A 20,876-nucleotide genomic window follows, 5' to 3' on the forward strand; every position below is an offset into this window, starting at 1 on the left:
TCAGTTCTTGTTGTTAATCAAGAGCAGTAATTGTCCAAGTTCAAAGCCTCTTGACTTAGACTCTGCTGAATAGGATAACAAGTTCCAAAAATGCTAAGTAGTAGTTTCTATAAATGGGCCTTTTTAACAGGGAGGGCCCCTGAAGAGGGTTTGGAAAGCAAACCTTTCTTGGAAGTGGAATTAAAACATTGTGCATACTTTATAGAGGATGGCAAGTAAACGCCTAAGACTCAGAGAAGTTCTTAAAGCATGGTCTATGCAGATGCAGAGTTATTTTCTCATTTACTGTCTGAACCTGTGTATTGGTTAAGGTGATGTCAGCTCATGTAACAAAGATATCCCATAACTTCAATGTCTTAACACAATTGCAATGTGTTTTTCTCTCATATAACTGTTAGATGTGGCATTCCTAGTATGAAGGCAGTCTTCCACAGGTGATTCAGGGATCCAGGTGCCTTTCTTCTTTTGGTTCTGCCATCTTTAACTTCCAAGTTCTCACCTTGCTTGTCTTCCAAAAAGGAAAGAGCACAAGGGATTGGAGGATTGTGCCTTGGAGGTTTTCATGGGCAGGACTGGAAGTGATACACATCATTCCCACTCACATTCTATTGGCCAGAACCCAGTTCTATGGCCACAAGCAACTGCAAGGGAGGCTGAGAAATGTAGTCTGGCTACGTGCTGAGGGAGAAGAGGAAATGGGTCTGGTGGACAGCCAGCTAAACGGTATCTTCGTGACATCTGTGAATTCCAGAGCATTTCAACTTTAGCTCCACTCAGTTCTCTTCTGCCATTTCTGGGGCAGTGAAGGAGAGAAAAGGCTGAAGCAGAAGAATGGCATGAACCTGGCTGCCCCACTCCCTGCCCCTCACCTTTGCCCTACCTTCAGCTCAACTCAATCTGACACCAGTCTTGGGGAACAAGTGTATTCCTGGCCTGTGAGAACTGAAGGAGTTGCATGGCTTGTCATCAGCAGCCCTGCTCCTGGTCCACTCTGATCTTTTGCTCTGCTTCTAAATACAGGACTCTGTGGGTTGAGCTGTGGAGCAAGAATACCTATTAGGGTTTAATGAGCCTTAACTGTCTACCAGGCATGGATGCTTAATGGAATTTTTCCTGTTCTCCCAGAATTGCACAGTCAAGGCCCCAAGTTGAAGCCAAAAGTTCACGAAGCCTCCAACAGTTGCGTTTAGTCACCTCCTGCAGTGCTGAGAGGTGACAATTCGAGGAAGGAACTGACCACTCAATAACATCCCCCATTCACCTCCCCACCGCCATCAGCATAAATATAAGAGGACCAAGAGAGGAAGTGGTGGTCAGTTCAGGGAATACGTAGATTTAGGAGACAGGCTAGTGCCTTTTCTCTTTGTGGGCAGCGCTGCTGCTTCCACTTTCCAAAGCCAAGGGACAATGGCTTTAAGAGAATCCTTTGAAAGTTTGGAGCTTTCTTTAAGAAAGGGAGACTAGAATTCCACTCCCCCACCCTTGTGTTTACTGAAGCAGGAGAAAGGAAAATGGGCAAAGACAGGCACGTGCCTTGTGGGCTGGGGTGACATCACTGATGATAGCCACCTTTATGCTGCCCTGCTAGAACCCCACCCCAAGGAGCCTCTCTCCAGTGAGGGGACAACTGGAAGCTGGAGGCTGTGGGCGGATGGTCTTTGGTGGAGGCTGGGAGAAAGAGCAGAAGAAACAGAGCCACTTCTACCTCCCATCCAGGAACTGTGTGCAGGAGGTGGGGGGGCGGGGAGGCATATGGATAAAGGCAAAGAGATTCTGCTATGTAATTAAAGCCCCTAATCAGTTGACTTTAAGTTAATCAAAAAGAAGATTATCCTGGGTGGCCCTGACCTAATTAGGCAATTTCTTTAAAAGAGGGTCTAGAGGCCAGAGAAAGAGTTAGCCTCCTTTTGGCCTTGAAGAAGCAGAGTGTCCTGTTGTAGAGAGAGTCACATGGCGGGGGATGGCGAGCAGCCTCAAGAAGCTGAAGGCCTCAGTTGTATAACCACGAGGAACCAAATTCTGTCAACAACCAGTGAACATGGAAAAGGACCCCAAGCCTTCAATGAGATGGTAGCCCCAGCTATCACCTTGACTGCAGCCTTGTGAGACCCTGAGGAGAAGAACCAGCTATGTCATGCTGCAGTTACTAGTGGTTGGGAAGGGGACAGGGGACGGGAGGTAGGGAGAGATGGGTTAACAGACATGACTTTACAGCTAGGGAAGAAAAATAAGTCCTAGCGGTGTACAATAGTACGGGCATCCATAATTAACAATAATTTACTGCATGTTAGCAAATGGCCAGAAGAGAGGGGATCAAATGTTCTCATCACAAAGAGATGATTAAGTTTTGCGATGATGGATATGCTAATTACCCTGATTTGATCATCACACCTTGTCTACATATATTGACTCCATACCCCACTTAAAAATAATGATAAACATCCTTTCACACCAAAACAAAAAACAAACAGCAAGAACAAAAACTCCTGACCCACGGGAACTGTGAAACAATGGATTTCTATTGTCTAAGCCACTGAGTTTGTGGTAATTAGTTATGTAGCGATAGAAAACTAATACAGTTTCTCTAGAGGCTGCTGGAGCCACAGAAAGGTCCAGTCTGCTCTGGGGGATGGGGGAAGAATAACAGCTTTGAATCATGTTCGGGAATGAGGCTTCAAAACCAAAAGGACAGAGTGTCAAATACCAAACCCAAACTGTTCTAGTAGCTGACAGATACTAGAAAGTTCTGGAATCTGACCAGGATGTCCATAAAAGTCCTACCACCCTACCAGAAACGAGGAGGGGATAGCTCTACCTAGCACAGCTGGGAAAGCTGGGAGGAAAAAAACCCTCCTGTTCACTCCCCAAAGAGTTGTTTCTCCATAATCAATTGATTTTCCATGCATTATCTCATTTCATCCTTCAAGTAACACTGTGAGGTAAGTACAGTTATTATCATCGCTACTTTAACAGTTGAGGAAACTAAGCCTCGGCTATCTCGCCCCAGGTCACACAGCTGCTAAGCTCAGCGAGTGAGCTCTCAGCGCCTGCACCCTGCAGCAGCAGGTGGTGAAGACCTGGCAAGTGGATTTTCTTTCCCTTCATAAGAAAAGAACTTACTGGTGATACTTTCCAGCTGTTCCCAGGGCCCTTCTTCCATGCCCCACCTTAGCACTTCTTGATGCAGCTGAAAGTTGAATCCAGGAAAAACTAAAATTTCAGTAAAGATCCTGAAACATCTGGGGCGACTTGAAACTGCTGTCAGGATCTGCATTTTTAAATGAATTGCCAGTGCCTTCTTCCTTTAGCCAGCAAACCCTCCTCAGTCTGCACTGTATGCCAGGGTCTCAGTTAGGCACAGGGGCTGTGGGGACAGAGGTGAATCAGGCGTGGTCGCTGCCTTCGGAGAGCGCCCCATCTGGTGGGTGGGGAGGCAAATCCGTAACAGGACAGTAGTTACGCAAGCAGTGTCTACGAGGTGCTGTGGGACAGGCATGACAGGCTCTGACGGACCGCACAGTAATGGGGCATGCTAACAGCAATCAGCACCTTTACTGAGCAGTTAGAATGTGCCAGTTCTAGCAGGTGCACTTGCCATGGCCTTGTGAGGAGGTTCTATATTTTTCCCAGATGAAAAGATGGGTTCAGAGAGATTGGCATGTTTGTCTCCTTTTCCACAGATAGAGCTGTCTGGGGAGGACGTGAGTGCCCTGTCTCTGAGATGCCCACCTAGGAGCTGGACAGCCCTTTGGCGACACTGAAAAGGCTCATCTTATAGCAACTGGATGGGGGGCCTCTATGATGTAAAGTGGGATTTCATTTATTTTTTAATTTCTGTTTTTAATTTTTTAAATAACACATGTGGTTAAAAAATTCAAACAGAATAAAAAGTAGGCAGTGGGTCTCATTCTCACTCTAACCCTGAGGCTCCCAGATCTCTTTCCCATGGCTACAGTCTCTGTATTCTTCCAGAGATAATTTATGCATGTATTATATAAGCACATATAGAGAGAGAGATTGTATGTGTATGTGCATATATACATATATCAGTTTATTTAAAATATTTACAATCTAGTTTCTCAGTAAAATTTCCCTTTGAAAAATCTAATTTTTTCTTGGCAAAGTTAGGAAGAATAGGAATTTTTTGCAAATCTTTGTGAAATATTCATTTTACTGCCTGTAATAGTTTAGAATTAGATCAGCTATGAATGACTTAAAAATCCAGGATGACAGTGGCTAAAATAAGACAGATGATCTTCTCTCACACACGGAGCCTGAAGGTCAGTGGTCCATGGTTGATATGACAACACGGCTGAGGAGGCCCACAAGGACAATCCTCGATCATCCTTGGCCCTTCCGAGCGTGTGTCCCTTAGTCCCAAGGCCCAAGATGGCAGCATCAGGATTCCAGGCAGCAGGACAGAGGAGACAAAGAAAAGAGAACTAGCTGTCTCTTGAGTCAGGTTCAAGGAAGCGGCACCTGACACTCTGCATATATCCCATTGGCCAGAACTGAATCACGTGGTCACATCTAGCTGCAAGGGAGGCTGGGGAATGTGATCTCTATACTGGGTGGCCCTGTTTGTTCAGCTACAAATTCTATTAGTCTGGGAAAAGGAGAGAGTGGATATTGGAACATGAGTAGCAATTTCTGCTATTTCTCCATTGCCTAGAGACATATTGCTTCATTTATTCAACCAATTGCCATTGAAAAAATGTTTGTAGAAGTGAATTGGAGAGAGATGGGAGATAGGGTGAACCTGTGTGGGGCTGCCAGAGGACCCAGGCCTGCTTCAGAACCTTACAAGGATCCAGCAGAAACACTGCCTCCCCCCCACCAAGAGAGAACTGTCATCTTCCTTCCTGATTCCTCTCACACCCATGTCAGAAGGTCTTCACCTGGGACCCAGTCTATTTCTTCACCTGCACAATGGGGAAGAGAACATAAGATTGAACCACATGATCTTCAATTCTTCCATCTCCAAAGCCCAGTGAGTCTGTGGTTCTAAATGAATCACAGCCAAGGAATCAAGTCCATGAGGACTCACAGTCAAAGGTGAGAAATCAAAGCAACTGAGGGCCCCTTGGGTCTGGCCTTCCCTGCAGGGAATCATCCCTCATCTCTCAAGAGACCCTCCAAAACTCCCAGCCATTTTATCCTGCTGGGCCAATAAGCTAGATCTTGATGAATGCTGGCACCCACTTAAAAGCTGGGGAGAACATAGAGAATGAAATTGCAAAGCTCTGGCCACAATGAGACACCTGCCGTTGGAAATAACCCCATGCCAAACAAGTGTCAAGCTGCCAATAGCAGCAGACTGCCTGTCAACAGAAGTTTTCAAGGGACAACTCTCAAGAATGGTGACTTGGGTCCTTGAGGGACAAAGCACGGGGGCAGAGGAGGAGGAGGAGCATGGCTTCTGCAACTAGAGCCTGCCTGCCTGATTCGTGAGGCTTCTTTGAGGAAGAATAATGTCTGGATGAGAATAAACCAAAGGATATTATTATTGAGTCTTCAAATGGCTTTGGGGACATTCTAAAGGAAATTTACTAAAAACATTGAGCTTTTCAAAAAGTCTTGGGACATTTCCTCTTGTTTAACAAACTGGCTTGGGGAAAGAGAAACCAGATGTGGGGATAGACACTTCTCTAAATGAAATGTCATAACATTATCTAATTCTCTAGGGACTGGGATAAACTGATTTTAGTTAATATTTGATAGCAATTGGGGAGACTTTGTTGTGAAGATGAAGTTAAGCCAATCAGAATTAAAGCATTGGAAGAGCTCCCAGGCTACTTGGAGGTTTGAAATGAATCAGGTGAGCTTTAGTTGGGGAAAAGAACTAACATGGATTTGCAGGAGTAGAAAACATAGCCCAGGAGCCATATGGAGATGAAGGCTGCTCTGGGACTCCTCCGAAGTTGAACCTATGCTTAATCAAGGAATTTGTAAAATAGGGAATGTGCCTATGGAGTGTTTGGCCATTATAGCAGCTAAATCCTGTTGTCCATGGTCCTGAAGCATCCTTTACTTCCCGGCCAGCCAACAGATGTTTCTCCTTTTGCCAGGACACTAGGGTTTCCATCCAACTTCCTCAGCAATTCTGAACCTGGGAGGGTTTTAATTTTCTATTTTGATGAAAAATGTGTGGTTTATACACTGTCGCAGAACAAATAGAATTGGGATTTATGTTTCACCACTTACGTGGCTTGTTTAGATTTTTTCCATGTGTCTTTGACAGTCCTATCACATTTCTGACAGTTACAATTTTTTTTTCAGGGAAGTTGGGGAGAGGAAGAATGTGTTTTCCACCTTTTTCCACTAAGTCTTGCTTGGGAGTATTTGTGTGTAATATATAGGCCTATGCATATGTGTCTATTGAGAGAATATTTGCATGTATGTGTGCAAGGTGTGGGGTTATATGTTTGTGTGTGGTGTGCTGGGCTGCAGTGTGTGTATGTGTATATGTTGAGTGCAGTCCTATGTATTTAGATATGTGTTTGCAATGTGGTGGTGGTGGGATGTGTGTATGTGTGTGTATTTACAACAGAAAAATTAGCCAATTAAATGTTATTCCAATTCAGATGTCATTAATGACCAAACCTTCCTCCTCACAATGTCATGCACTAATGTAGGCTGGGCCTGCCAGCAGTTGGGAAGAATAAAATTGTTTTCTATGCCCCAAATTTCATGCGTTTTCAATTAATTTCACACGTGTTTCCAAATGTGGTACTTTAATTATATATGTGAAGAAAATGTCTCACTCTCAATTATTAATCGAGATACATTCCTTCACTATGTGCTGTGGAGTCTTCATCAGGAAGTGCTGTTAAACATGACATCAATCCCAATAGTTTGTTTGTTTGTTTGTTTGTTTTTTCATTTTATTTTGTCGATATACATTGTGGCTGATTATTGCTCCCCATCACCAAAACCTCCCTCCCTTCTCCCTCCCCCCCGCCCCCCCAACAATGTCCTTTCTGTTTGCTTGTCGTATCAACTTCAAATAATTGTGGTTGTTATATCTTCTTCCCCCCACCCCGGTTTGTGTGTGTGTGTGTGTGTGTGTGTGTGAATTTGTATATTAATTTTTAGCTCCCACCAATAAGTGAGAACATGTGGTATTTCTCTTTCTGTGCTTGACTTGTTTCACTTAATATAACTCTCTCAAGGTCCATCCATGTTGTTGCAAATGGCAGTATTTCATTCGTTTTTATAGCTGAGTAGTATTCCATTGTGTAGATGTACCACATTTTCCGTATCCACTCATCCAATGATGGACATTTGGGCTGGTTCCAACTCTTGGCTATTGTAAAGAGTGCTGCGATGAACATTGGGAAACAGGTATACCTTCGACTAGAAGATTTCCATTCCTCTGGGTATATTCCCAACAGTGGGATAGCTGGGTCGTATGGTAGATCTATCTACAATTGTTTGAGGAACCTCCATACCATTTTCCATAGAGGCTGCACCATTTTGCAGTCCCACCAACAATGTATGAGAGTTCCTTTTTCTCCGCAACCTCGCCAGCATTTATCGTTCATAGTCTTTTGGATTTTACCCATCCTAACTGGGGTTAGATGGTATCTCAATGTGGTTTTGATTTGCATTTCCCGGATGCTGAGTGATGTTGAGCATTTTTTCATATGTCTGTTGGCCATTTGGATATCTTCCTTAGAGAAATGCCTACTTAGCTCTTTTGCCCATTTTTTAATTGGGTTGCTTGTTTTCTTCTTGTACAGTTGTTTGAGTTCCTTATATATTCTGGAAATTAATCCTTTGTCAGATATATATTTTGCAAATATTTTCTCCCACTCTGTTGGTTGTCTTTTAACTCTTTTAATTGTTTCTTTTGCTGTGCAGAAGCTTTTTAGTTTGATATAATCCCATTTGTTTATTTTTCCTTTGGTTGCCCGTGCTTTTGGGGTCGTATTCATGAAGTCTGTGCCCAGTCCTATTTCCTGAAGTGTTTCTCCTATGTTTTCTTTAAGAAGTTTAATTGTTTCAGGGTGTATATTTAAATCCTTAATCCATTTTGAGTTGATTTTAGTATACGGCGAGAGGTATGGATCTAGTTTCATTCTCCTGCATATGGATATCCAGTTGTCCCAGCACCATTTGCTGAAGAGGCAGTCCCTTCGCCACTGAATAGGCTTGGTGCCTTTGTCAAAGATCAGCTGACAGTAAGTGTGTGGGTTGATTTCTGGATTCTCTATTCTATTCCATTGGTCAGTGTGTCTGTTTTTATGCCAGTACCATACTGTTTTGGTTATTATAGCTTTGTAGTATAGCTTAAAGTCAGGTAGTGTTATGCCTCCAGCTTTATTTTTTTTGCTCAGCATTGCTTTGGCTATGCGTGGTCTTTTATTGTTCCATATAAATGACTGGATAGTTTTTTCCATTTCTGAGAAAAATGTCTTTGGAATTTTGATGGGGATTGCATTGAATTTGTATATCACTTTGGGTAGTATGGACATTTTCACTATGTTGATTCTTCCAATCCAAGAGCATGGGATATCTTTCCATCTTCTTGTATCCTCTCTAAATTCTCTCAGCAGTGGTTTGTAGTTCTCATTATAGAGATTTTTCACCTCCTTGGTTAACTCAATTCCTAAGTATTTTATTTTTTTGGTGGCTATTGTAAATGGGCAGGCTTTCTTGACTTCTCTTTCTGCATGTTCACTATTGGAGAAAAGAAATGCTACTGATTTTTGTGTGTTGATTTTGTATCCTGCTACTGTGCTGAAATCATTTATCAATTCCAAGAGTTTTTTTGTAGAGGTTTTAGGCTGTTCGATATATAGGATCATGTCATCTGCAAACAGGGACAGTTTGACTTCATCTTTTCCAATCTGGATGCCCTTTATTTCCTTCTCTTCTCTGATTGCTCTGGCTAGTACTTCCAACACTATGTTGAATAAGAGTGGTGAGAGTGAGCATCCTTGTCTAGTTCCTGTTCTTAAAGGAAAAGCTTTCAGCTTTTCCCCATTCAGGATGATATTGGCTGTGGGTTTGGCATATATGGCTTTAATTATGTTGAGATACTTTCCCTCTATACCTAACTTATAGAGGATCTTTGTCATGAATGAGTGCTGAACTTTATCAAATGCTTTTTCAGCATCTATAGAGATGATCATATGGTCCTTGTGTTTGAGTTTATTAATATGGTGTATCACATTTATTGATTTGCGTATGTTGATCCAACCTTGCATCCCTGGGATGAATCCCACTTGATCGTGATGAATAATTTTACGTATGTGTTGGTGTATTCTGTTTGCTAGTAATTTAGTGAGGATTTTTGCATCTATATTCATCAAGGACATTGGCCTGTAGTTTTCTTTTTTGGTTATATCTTTACCTGGTTTTGGTATCAGGATGATGTTTGCTTCATAGAATGAGTTTGGGAGATTTGCGTCCGTTTCAATCTTTTGGAATAGTTTGTAAAGAATCGGTGCCAATTTCTGTTTGAATGTTTGGTAAAATTCTGCTGTGAATCCATCTGGTCCTGGGCTTTTCTTTGTTGGGAGCCTACTGATAACAGCTTCAATCTCCTTTATTGTTATTGGTCTGTTCAAATTTTCTACGTCTTCACGGTTCAGTTTTGGGAGCTTGTGTGTGTCCAGAAATTTATCCATTTCCTCCAGATTTTCAAATTTGTTGGCGTATAGTTGTTTATAGTAGTCTCGAATGATTCCTTGTATTTCAGATGAATCAGTTGTAATATTGCCTTTTTCATTTCTAATTTTGGTTATTTGAGTCTTCTCTCTTCTTTTTTTTGTTAGCCATGCTAATGATTTGTCAATTTTATTTATCTTTTCAAAAAACCAACTTTTTGATTCGTTGATCTTGTGAATTGTTTTTTGGTTTTCAATTTCATTCAGTTCTGCTCTGATCTTAATGATTTCTTTCCGTCTGCTAACTTTAGGTTTGGATTGTTCTTGTTTTTCTAGTTCTTTAAGGTGAAGTGTTAGGTTGTTCACTTGCCATCTTTCTATTCTTTTGAAGTGAGCGTTTAATGCAATAAATTTTCCCCTCAATACTGCTTTTGCAGTATCCCACAGGTTTTGGTATGATGTATCATTGTTTTCATTAGTTTCAATAAATTTTTTGATTTCCTGCTTGATTTCTTCTTGGACCCATATGTCATTAAGTAGAATGCTGTTTAATTTCCATGTGTTTGTATAGTTTCCAGAGTTTCGTTTGTTATTAATTTCTAGTTTTAATCCATTGTGGTCTGAGAAGATACATGGGATAATTCCAATTTTTTTGAATTTATTGAGACTTGATTTGTGACCTAATATGTGATCTATCCTGGAGAATGATCCATGTGCTGCTGAGAAGAATGAATATTCTGAGGTTGTTGGGTGGAATGTTCTGTAGATATCTGCCAATTCCAATTGGTCTAGAGTCTTGTTTAGATCTTGTGTTTCTCTACTGATTCTTTGCCTAAATGATCTGTCTAATATTGACAGTGGGGTGTTCAGGTCCCCTGCTATTATGGTATTAGTGTCTATTTCCTTCTTTAGGTCTAATAGAGTTTGTTTTATAAATCTGGCTGCTCCAACATTGGGTGCATACATATTTATGATTGTTATGTCTTCTTGATGGATCAGTCCTTTTATCATTAAGTAGTGTCCCTCATTGTCTCTTTTTATGGTTTTTAGTTTAAAGTCTATTTTGTCAGATATAAGAATAGCTACTCCAGCTCGTTTTTCTTTTCTGTTTGCATGGTAAATCTTTTTCCATCCTTTCACTCTTAGTCTGTGTGAATCTTTATGGGTGAGGTGGGTCTCTTGTAGGCAGCATATAGTTGGGTCCTGCTTTTTGATCCAGTCAGCCAGTCTGTGTCTTTTAATTGGGGAATTTAAGCCTTTTACATTAAGAGTTGTTATTGAAAGGTGTTGATTTATTCCTAGCATTTTATTGGTTGTTTGGTTGTCTTAGGTGTCTTTTGTTCCTTGCTTTCTGATTTACTGTTTGGTTTCTGTGTTTGTTGGTTCCTTAGGTTGTAGATAGTGTTTTTGTTAGCTTGTTTTCTCTTCATGAATGCCATTTTTATTATACTAGCGGGTTTAGATTTTTCTTGGGTTTTTATGGCAGTGGTAGTTATTTTTCAGGAACCAAACCCAGTACTCCCTTGAGGATTTCTTGTAAGGGTGGTCTTGTGCTAGTGAACTCCTGCAGTTTTTGTTTGTCTGAGAAATATACTATTTGCCCCTCATTTCGGAAGGATAGCCTTGCAGGGTAGAGTATTCTTGGCTGGCAATCTCTGTCTTTTAGTATTTTGAAAATATCATCCCATTCCTTTCTAGCTTTTAGGGTTTGTGATGAAAAGTCTGATGTTAACCTGATTGGGGCTCCCTTATAGGTGATTTGACGCTTCTCTCTTGCAGCTTTTAAGATTCTCTCTTTATCTCTGAGTTTTGCCAATTTGACTATGACATGTCTTGGAGAAGGTCTTTTTGGGTTGAATACATTTGGAGATCGTTGAGCTTCCTGGATCTGAAGATCTGTGATTTTTCCTATACCTGGGAAGTTTTCTGCCACTATTTTGTTGAATATGTTTTCAATGGAATCTCCATTTTCCTCCCCTTCTGGAATACCCATGACTCGGATATTTGATCACTTATGGTTGTCTGATATCTCTCTCAGATTTTCTTCAATGTCCTTGATTCTTTTTTCTTTCTTTTTGTCTGCTTGTGTTATTTCAAACAGCCCATCTTCAAGTTCAGAGGTTCTCTCTTCAACTTTGACAAGCCTGCTGGTTAAACTCTCCGTTGTGTTTTTTATTTCGTTGAATAACTTCTTCAGTTCAGCAAGTTCTGCTACATTTTTTTTTTAGGACATTGATTTCCTTGTACATTTCCTCTTTCAGATCCTGTATACTTTTCCTCATTTCATCATGATGTCTAGCTGAGTTTTCTTGTATCTCATTCAGTTTCCTTAGAATTATCCCTCGAAATTCCTTGTCAGTCATTTCAAGGGCTTCTTGTTCTATAGGATCTAGAGTTTGAGATTTATTAACTTTTGGTGGTGTACTTTCTTGATTTTTTGTATTTCTGGTATCTTTTTTTTGGTGTTTATTCATTATGGCCGGGAGTTTCACAGTTCACCGGTTTAAGACTAATGACTAACTAGGATGTTGCTGTGGTTGCCAATTTCATATGGCTCCCTCCGTGACTGCTCAGTTGGCCTCTAGTGCCTTGTGTGTGTGGTTGCCTCGGGTCTTGGGCTTCTCCGGGGAGCCACCTTTCTGGTCAGCTTGGACTCTGCTGGGCTGGTGGATCACGTACCACAGGGTGTGTGATCTCTGTTGAGCTTTCACTTCCTGTGCAGGACTTCTCCCTGTTCCGTGTGCTCTGGCCCAGGCTGTTAGATCGTGCAGTGGCGACCCCACCGGGTGTGTGGTTTCTGTCGAGTCTCCGCCTCCCTGGCCGCACGTCTCCCCACTCTGTGCACACTGTGCTGGGCTGGGGCGTGTCTTCTGCACCCCTCGTCTATCAGCTGGGCCTTCAAGACCCTGCTCGGCACCACGTCGCCCAGGAAGTTTACCAGGTTTCTGCTGGGCACAGACGACTGGTCTCTCTGGGTGCCTTTGTAGCACTATGTAGATCTTTCTCGGGTCTTGTTCACCTTTGTATCCCCCCAGTATAAACCGAGTCTAGTGCCCGCCTGCAGCCTGGTCTCCGGCAGGTTCAAGCGGACCTGGGAACTCTCCTACCACACTATTCCCAACCAGAAATTCGTTAGGCTTTTTTCCAAACTGGTGGCCGCAGAGATGGTATCTGCCTCCCAGTAACAGGGAGTTTACCTGGGGCCGGAGTCCAGGGTGTGGTGGAGTGACGGGTACTTCCTTGCCCTCCCGACACTGGCCCGGGACACCCCCCGCCACCAGCAATCCCAATAGTTTGACTAATTCCTTTTGCATTATTAGAGCAGATTTACAACTCTGAAGTCAGGGTGTTGGTTCCTCCCCACCCCGACCCTGTGCTGGAAAATTCATCTGTATCCTAGAATCAGCTTGCAGCTCCATGTAAATTCAGTGTAGAATTTAGTCAGTTATTAAGTGGATTTAAGTGGATGAACCCTCGTGTAATCTGACCAGCAATGCATGAAGGAAAGAGTTGGAGGTGTAAAAAATGTCAAATAGCTTTCTCAGATGCATTAAACTATTAATAAAGATAAAACGATCTTTATGTTTGGGGTTTAGAACATCTCTTTTATGATAGCAAGAAGCCACTTTGATTCACGACTCGTTGGTTTCAAGGTCTGGTGTCATTATTCAGAAGGTGTCAGGAAGAAAACGGAGACAAGCTCCTCAGCAGGGGGATAGGTGAGAAAAGAAACTCAGAGTTTAGAACTGCTCTGGCCCAGCTGGGCGTGGCGGGAGATGTGACAGTGAAGGGATGACTGTGTCCACACCATGTAGAACCCTCTGTAGAAGCATCTCCATTTGATCCTGAGACACCTCTTCCTGTGGCTCTTCTGGGGCTGGCCTGAGGCACCATGGTGGGGGCAGGGGGCAGGGTATGCTGGGTATGTTCCATTTGCCCATACCCCAACAAGCTCCATCACTTTTCTCTGCCCTGCTCTGTATCCCAGTAGGTTGATCACTGTGGACCACACTGCCCAGACCCCCTGGCCCTCTGGTTTCTGATTGGATGGCTCCAGCCAGTGGGAGGGGCCAGCAGGAGGCTGGAGAGAGAAGTGTAAGAGGTCAGAGTATTTATGCCCACTCCCTCCTCACCTGACCTTGTTCTCGTGCTGGCTGCCTTCAAGAGCCACATCTTTTAGCAGTCCCTCTTCCATGGCTCCTGGTGGTTCCCTGGGTTCTGGGAACATTCCCTCCCCCTTGCCCTTCAGGCCCAGGGGTGGTGGCGGTCCCCAGCCCTGCCTGCCAACAACTCCACGCAGAGTCCCAACAAAACTCTCCTCAGCTGAACTCTTTGAGTGGGACAGGCCTTTTCTCCTGGGACCCTGGCTCATTCGGTGGGGCCTTCCCAATGAGAACCAGACTCCGATCCTCCCAGAGCGGCGGCATGTGTATGTGGGATGCGCAGAGCCAGCAGGACCTGGAAGAGGGGCCAGGTGGAAGGAGGGCTGGCATCACGCAATTGCTGTATAAGAACATCGGTGCGTGGCTGCCTCTTTATTCGAGGCTTCTCAGCAAGTCACTGCTGTGCTTCCTCTATTCTTTGAACATTGGTTGGGCAGCTTCCAGGGGCCGGGTTCCATGCTAGGCAGGCCCCGCCCTCATGGAGTTTACAGTCCAGCAGGGGTGGCAAGCAGACAGCCCGTCTGATCCCGTGCATGCGAAGTGCCGTCGCAGGGAGGCCCAGGCCTCTGAGGAGCACACAGGAGAAGCACTGGGCCGAGGGGCCCCGGAGGGACGGTGTCCTGGAGGAGGAACATCCAACTGAGAATCTGAAGGATGAGAAGCAAGTGTCTGAGAAAAGGAGTTGGGGGAGGGAGCACAGTGGTGTTCCTGGCAGAGGAAACAGCACGTACAAAACCCCAGGGGACAGGGGTGCAGGGAGAGGAAATGTGTAAACAAGGAAGGGATGGCCAAAGGGAGAGCTGCAGGGTGGGCAATCCTAGATGAGCAGCCCTGTCCCCACGCTCCCCAAAGCCTACTAAGGGGTTCTGCCTTTATCCTGAGGGCTCCTGGCCTTTGTACACAGCCAGATTTACATTTGTGAAAGAGCCCTTGGTCCAGGGTGTGAAGAACAGAAATAAGGCTCGAGGCTGGCCAGCTCCTTCCGAGGAACAAGGTGAGACTGGTCTTGGCAGGGGAATGCAGAGAAAAGGGCCTACCTGACCTAGCCTGAGTCCCCCACTTTCCAGAGGGGGACGCAAGGCTCAGAGAGGGCAAGATATTGCTCAGGTCACACAGGGAGGCAGTGGCCCAGGATCCAGGCCGCCGAAATCAGGGTGGGAGGGAACAGCCAGAGCCTGTTTGGAAGCCACCTGCTCCTGGGAGGAAGACCCCTTCAGGAGGTGTTGCAGGGTCCCTGGCCACTGACATGTTTCCTTGCAGGGCTGGGTGGTCTTTGGATCAGAGGACCTGCACCCTCACCTAGGTGCACCCTGGCACCTCTGCCCAGTGCCTGGCTCGGCACAGGTGACTGACGCTTCCCACCGAAATCATGCGAATATTAAGCTAATCTAAGACTTGCTTGGGAAAAGATGGGGTGGGGAAGGAGGCCCTAACGAGCTGCATGTCACTCCCTCCACCCCCGTCTTGCGCTGTCCCATTTGTCTGGCTGTAATCTACATTTCAAATGATTACATGGGAAGCTGAAGTGGTAGTGACAAGGATAAACGAAGCTTGTTAAACTAATAGCTGCACTAATGCCCAAATATGTGAACTTCCCGACGCAGGCCGCATCCCAGCCTGGCGGAGCTGTCAGCCCCGCTCCCCCGGGCTCCGCCGCCAGCCGCGGCCACATGATGAATGGCCCTGTCGACCAAACTCATCCGGGGCCCAATTAAACAGGCAGAAATGAACTGGAGCCGTCAGGCAGCCGGGGAGGGGGGAAGCGGGCCGCGGGGGGGGCGAGGGGGTGAGGTGCTGAGCCAGACACAGAGAGGCTGGGGGGGAGGGAGAGGCAGAGAGAGAGGGTGAGAGGGAGAGAGAGAGAGAGAGAGAGGGAGAGTGGGAGAGAGAGAGAGGGAGAGAGAGAAAGAGAGAGGCAGAGAGAGAGAGAGAGTGGGAGAGAGAGAGAGAGAGAGAGGAGAGAGAGAGAGAGAGAGAGAGAGAAAGAGAGAGGCAGAGAGAGAGAGAGTGGGAGAGAGAGAGAGAGGCAGAGAGAGAGGGTGAGAGGGAGAGAGAGAGAGAGAGAGGGAGAGTGGGAGAGAGAGAGAGGGAGAGTGGGAGAGAGAGAGAGGGAGAGAGAGAAAGAGAGAGGCAGAGAGAGAGAGAGTGGGGGAGAGAGAGAGAGTGGGGGAGAGAGAGAGAGAGTGGGAGAGAGAGAGAGGGAGAGAGAGAAAGAGAGAGGCAGAGAGAGAGAGAGAGAGTGGGAGAGAGAGAGAGAGAGAGGGAGAGAGAGAGAGAGAGAGAGGGAGAGTGGGAGAGAGAGAGGGGGAGAGAGAGAAAGAGAGAGGCAGAGAGAGAGAGAGTGGGAGAGAGAGAGAGAGAGGCAGAGAGAGAGAGAGTGGGAGAGAGAGAGAGAGAGGCAGAGAGAGAGAGAGAGGCAGAGAGAGAGAGAGGCAGAGAGAGAGAGAGAGACAGAGTGAGAGATAGTGAGACAGAGAGAGAGAGAGAGGCAGAGAAAGAGACAGAGAGAGAGGCAGAGAGAGAGAGAGGCAGAGAGAGAGGCAGAGAGAGAGGCAGAGAGAGAGAGAGAGGCAGAGAAAGAGACAGAGAGAGAGGCAGAGAGAGAGAGAGAGAGGCAGAGAGAGAGAGAGAGGCAGAGAGAGAGGCAGAGAGAGAGAGAGAGGCAGAGAGAGAGAGAGAGACAGTGAGACAGAGAGAGAGAGAAACAGTGAGACAGAGAGAGAGAGAAACAGTGAGACAGAGAGAGAGGCAGAGAGAGAGGCAGAGAGAGAGAGAGAGGGAGAGAGAGAGATGGAGGGTCCAGAGTGTAGAATGGGAGAGAGCAGTGAGGGAGAAGAGAGAGCCAGAGAGTTGAGAGAGAGAGGAGCGATGCCAGGGTAGAGGGGGAGGAGGCCGAGACACGCAGAGATAAGGGAGACAGAGAGACCAAGAGACTAGGAGGGCAGCAGCAGACACACCCACGCACGCGCACACACAGGCACACACGCGCGCACAGGCACACGCACACGCACACTCGCGCGCACACGCACACACAGGCACACGCGCGCACACGCACACTCGCGCGCACACACACGCGCGCACACGCACACAGGCACACGCGCGCACGCGCACACACAGGCATACACGCGCGCACGCGCACACACAGGCACACACAGCAGGCGATGGGCAGGGCCGAGTGGCGGGTGGACGGAGCGGGCCGGGGAGGCACGAGGCGGGGCTCGCCGGGGGGGAACGGCGGGGAGAGAAAATACGTCCCCGCAAGTCACGGCAGCTCGGCGGCGGCGGCGGGGAAGTCGTTCTGTCAGAAAATGGTCATTTAACGGTTTGCCGAGCCCACGACAGATACGTCATCTGAGGCGGCTCGGCGGCAGTCCCGGGGCGTTTCATTTATTAATTACCGCCTTCCAGCCGGCTCCCTCGTCCCCTGCCCCGAGCCCGACACCAGCTCGGCCCCTGGCTGGAGCCGCCACCCCCGCCCCGCAGGCGCCTCGTCCCATTTTGCGGAGGAGGCGGCCCAAGGCCAAGGCCAGCGAGGACAGGGCTGGGGTCGCCACCCGCCTGCGTGCCGGCCTCGCTCCCCGCCCCGGGGCTGGAGGACAGGGACAGGGCTGACCGGGCTCCCGCCGGCTCTTCAGCTCACGTCACACTTGCTAATTCCCGCACACAGGCTGGTCCTGCCCGCCAGTGTTTGTGTCTTTTTTCTTTGTATGTAAACTCATTTTCACGCCTTCGAATCCATTCTTTTCCGCTCTCAGCAGTTCCTAAGCCTCTTAAAGGGCCTCGACTCTCATTTCCTCCCTCTCGGACCCAAGAAGCTAGCTCCGTTCTTAAGCAGAGGTGGGTGCTAAGACCCTCCGCCCATGAGAAATGTTTCACCAGGAATGCTCAGTAAAACAGGAAGGTGCTGTCCCAGGTTGCGCTGGTGGCAAGCCCTGCCCACTGGGCAGTCTGCACCTCCTCTGCCATCCCTCCCCCTCCCCCGCAACTCCCACCCCTTCCACGCTGGCCAGGAGCTGTCATTGAGGATGGGAAACCCCGGGGCATCTCCCTGTCCCTAGAAAGTCAGGAGCTACTCAGGGCTGCCCAGGTCCCCAGTGGGCCGCCCTCCACAGGCTCTGCTGACTCCTCAGAACCCCATGACTAGGAGCCCTCCCAGAGAAAGTTCCAGAGAAGAAGTGAAAATCCTGTTTTAAACAGAATGCCACCAGCCGGTGGCACCAGCTGGAGTTGAGCTTGCTTTCCCTCAGAGGCCCAGGGTAGAGAAGACCTTGCTGAGGCCTCTGTGGAGTTGGCATGACTCTGGGGACTTGTCTGAACCTCCCACCTCTACTACTATCCCTGAAATCTCCAGATGGCTCCCCGCACATCTCATATGCCCCATGAGCCCAAATGAACTCACTTCCTTCTCCAAAGCCTTCCTGGGTTCCCCATCCCAGCCAATGGCACCTGCGACCCTTGTTCTCAAACTTGGGCAGTATCTTACATCTAATGGGTCACCAAATGCTGCTCAGCCAACCTTTCAGTCTTCAGGCAAATTGGACTCTTTGAGGAGTCCAAGGATGGAAGTGAGCCTGTGTGATAGACTGTGTTGTGCAGTGGCGGCTGGACAAGAACCCTCCTAGTGTGGGAGGAGCCTCCTGCATAGGCCAGGGGTCTTGGCTCAGGAATCCCTCAGGACCTTCCAGCCCAAGCTCTCTGTGGACTCTGTGCATCTGCTTCTTAGAAATCACGGCTGGTAAACGCCCTCTTTGTGGGCTCCCATCAGTGGAAGGAACGCTGAGTTTTAGTTCATTCCTAACCTCAGCACAAGTCCTGTGCTCCAGACTCCTCAGTGCTCAGAGGGAAACCAGTGGGGACAGAATTCATCTGTTCTCTGTGGGGGTCTCCAGTGCTTGTGGGGGCTGTGGATCTCTCCTGCAAAGAGATTTAACTGAGAGAGCTGATACTACAGGAGTGGGACATAGTCCATGCAGACATCACCCTGTCACTGTAAAATGTAAAATGGGTAAACTGAGGACCAAAGAGAGGAAAGGACTTGTCCAAGATCACAGAGTGAACCAGAGCTGGAGCCCAGGTCACTTGACTTCCCACTGGGGCTCTTCTCCCAAATAACAGAACTACTGTCCCCTTGGCATCAAAACCCCATGGAAGAGCAGCTAGATCCCTACTAAAAGCAGAATTCCACAGCTTTAATTAATTTTGTCATATAGAAATTATTGATCATGTCTGTCTTCAAAAGTCCACTAAAGAAAGTGTGTGTGTGTGTGTGTGTGTGTGTGTGTGTGTGTGTGTGTATACAGTTGATGTTATTGTTATTATTCTCTCCTTAAATGACCTGACGTCCCAGATTTCAGGGATGATCAATCTGATTTGTCAACACTCTTTCATGGATCATTTCTTCTACAGTGGACAGCCTGAGAAAAGGACCATAATGGGTCTTGAGTTATTTTTATCAGCTCAGATTTGCTTCCACTGGGGCTCTGCTCTGACTATGTGTGATTTGGCTGAAGCTACCAGCCAGTCTTAGGACAAGCCTGGCCAACCACTGGCAACAGTGATTGGTCCAAGGAATGGGCATCTGACCCATCAGGACCAATCAGAGTGCTTTTTTCTACTGCAATGTAAGTTACCTCTTTTCTTTATCTGCATCAAGGATGCCCAACTGTAGTAGGAAACAATAAGGTCAATATAAAAATGAAAGCAAACCCAAGAAATGGAGATAGAAAGAATTCTGATGACTTGGTTTAAGCCCTGGATTCAGCCATGCCTGACGCCAGTGTCACCCCCTGGAGGTAGCCACTCCCGTGGATCAATTAATTCTCTTTAGTCTTTATTTTAGATTGAGTTGGAATTCTTTTTTTTTTTTTTCTTTTTTGTATCTGAAAGAGTCCCCAAACAAACACAAGTCTCTTTGGCATGTTGGCCTGTTTTACACAACAATTGGCATGCACACAATCCTCCACTCTGAGCCATTTTGAGTACAGGGCTCACATACATATTCTCTTGCTGCTAGGGAAAAAGGATCCAGCTGCAGGACCCTGTGTCCCCTCTTTCATCTCCTTCACTGTATCCTCAAGGCCTTGGGTTTTCTCCTTGTGCGCAGAAGAAAGCTTGTCACTGGAATTCCTCTCTGGGTTCAAGGGTGGCCAGAGGTTCTGAGATCTTTTTGGGTTATGTACAAGACTATCTCTAGGGGAAATGATGGAGCCTCTCACCCAAGTGATCTGATCACATCACTCTCCTGCTCCAGAATCTTGTGACTCTCTACTGCCAATGGATAAAAGTCCAGACTACTGAGACTGGCATTCAATGCTCTTTGCAGTCCGCCCTGATTCCTCATCCTCTCTTTCTTACCTCTGGGTCTTTACTGTGCTGTTCTTCTTCCTTCCTCTGGAATACTCAGCTATGAAAGTCCTTCCTGTCCTTCTAGGCCCAGTGCAGGCACCATCTCCTATAAGCCTTCCTCATTCCCCTTGTAATAAGGCAACTTGTCCTGGGACCCCTAGCATTTTGTCTGCCCCTCCTTTGTGACCTATCATGTGGCCTGTATTGTATTAAATGTATTGTTTCTTCTGTCCGCTGTTCTTCTCCCGCCACCTCATCCCACCCCTAGATTGGATAACTCTTTTTTTTTTTTTTTTTTTGCTGGCCGGTACAGGGATCAAACCCCAGACCTTGGTGTTATCAACACCATGCTCTAACCAACTGAGCTAACCAGTCAGTTCTCAGATTGGGTAACTCTTAAGTCATCCTTTATGTTTCGATTCAAAGGTCACTTGCTCAGAGAAAATTTCCTTGGCTGCCTTCCCCTAACAAAGTCTGTTCCCCTTGTTTTCTTGTGCTCACAGCACTCTAAACTCTTCTTCAATAGTGTTTATTGTAATTTACAATAAAATATTTATTACTGTAATTATTTGATTAATGCCTGTATCCCTCTATTAGAACATATGCTCCCTGAGAGCTGAGACTTTGTTTTGTACCTGGAACATCAGTCAATATTAGTGTATCAGTATTGGTAACTGTCAATTACGAAATAGGTATAAGAGTGAATGCATGAATGGATGTCTCCCCTGTCCCCTACTAACTGGGAGCTGGCTGG

Source organism: Cynocephalus volans, chromosome 17 (assembly GCF_027409185.1).
Source record: "Cynocephalus volans isolate mCynVol1 chromosome 17, mCynVol1.pri, whole genome shotgun sequence".
In the NCBI taxonomy this organism is placed as follows: domain Eukaryota; kingdom Metazoa; phylum Chordata; class Mammalia; order Dermoptera; family Cynocephalidae; genus Cynocephalus; species Cynocephalus volans.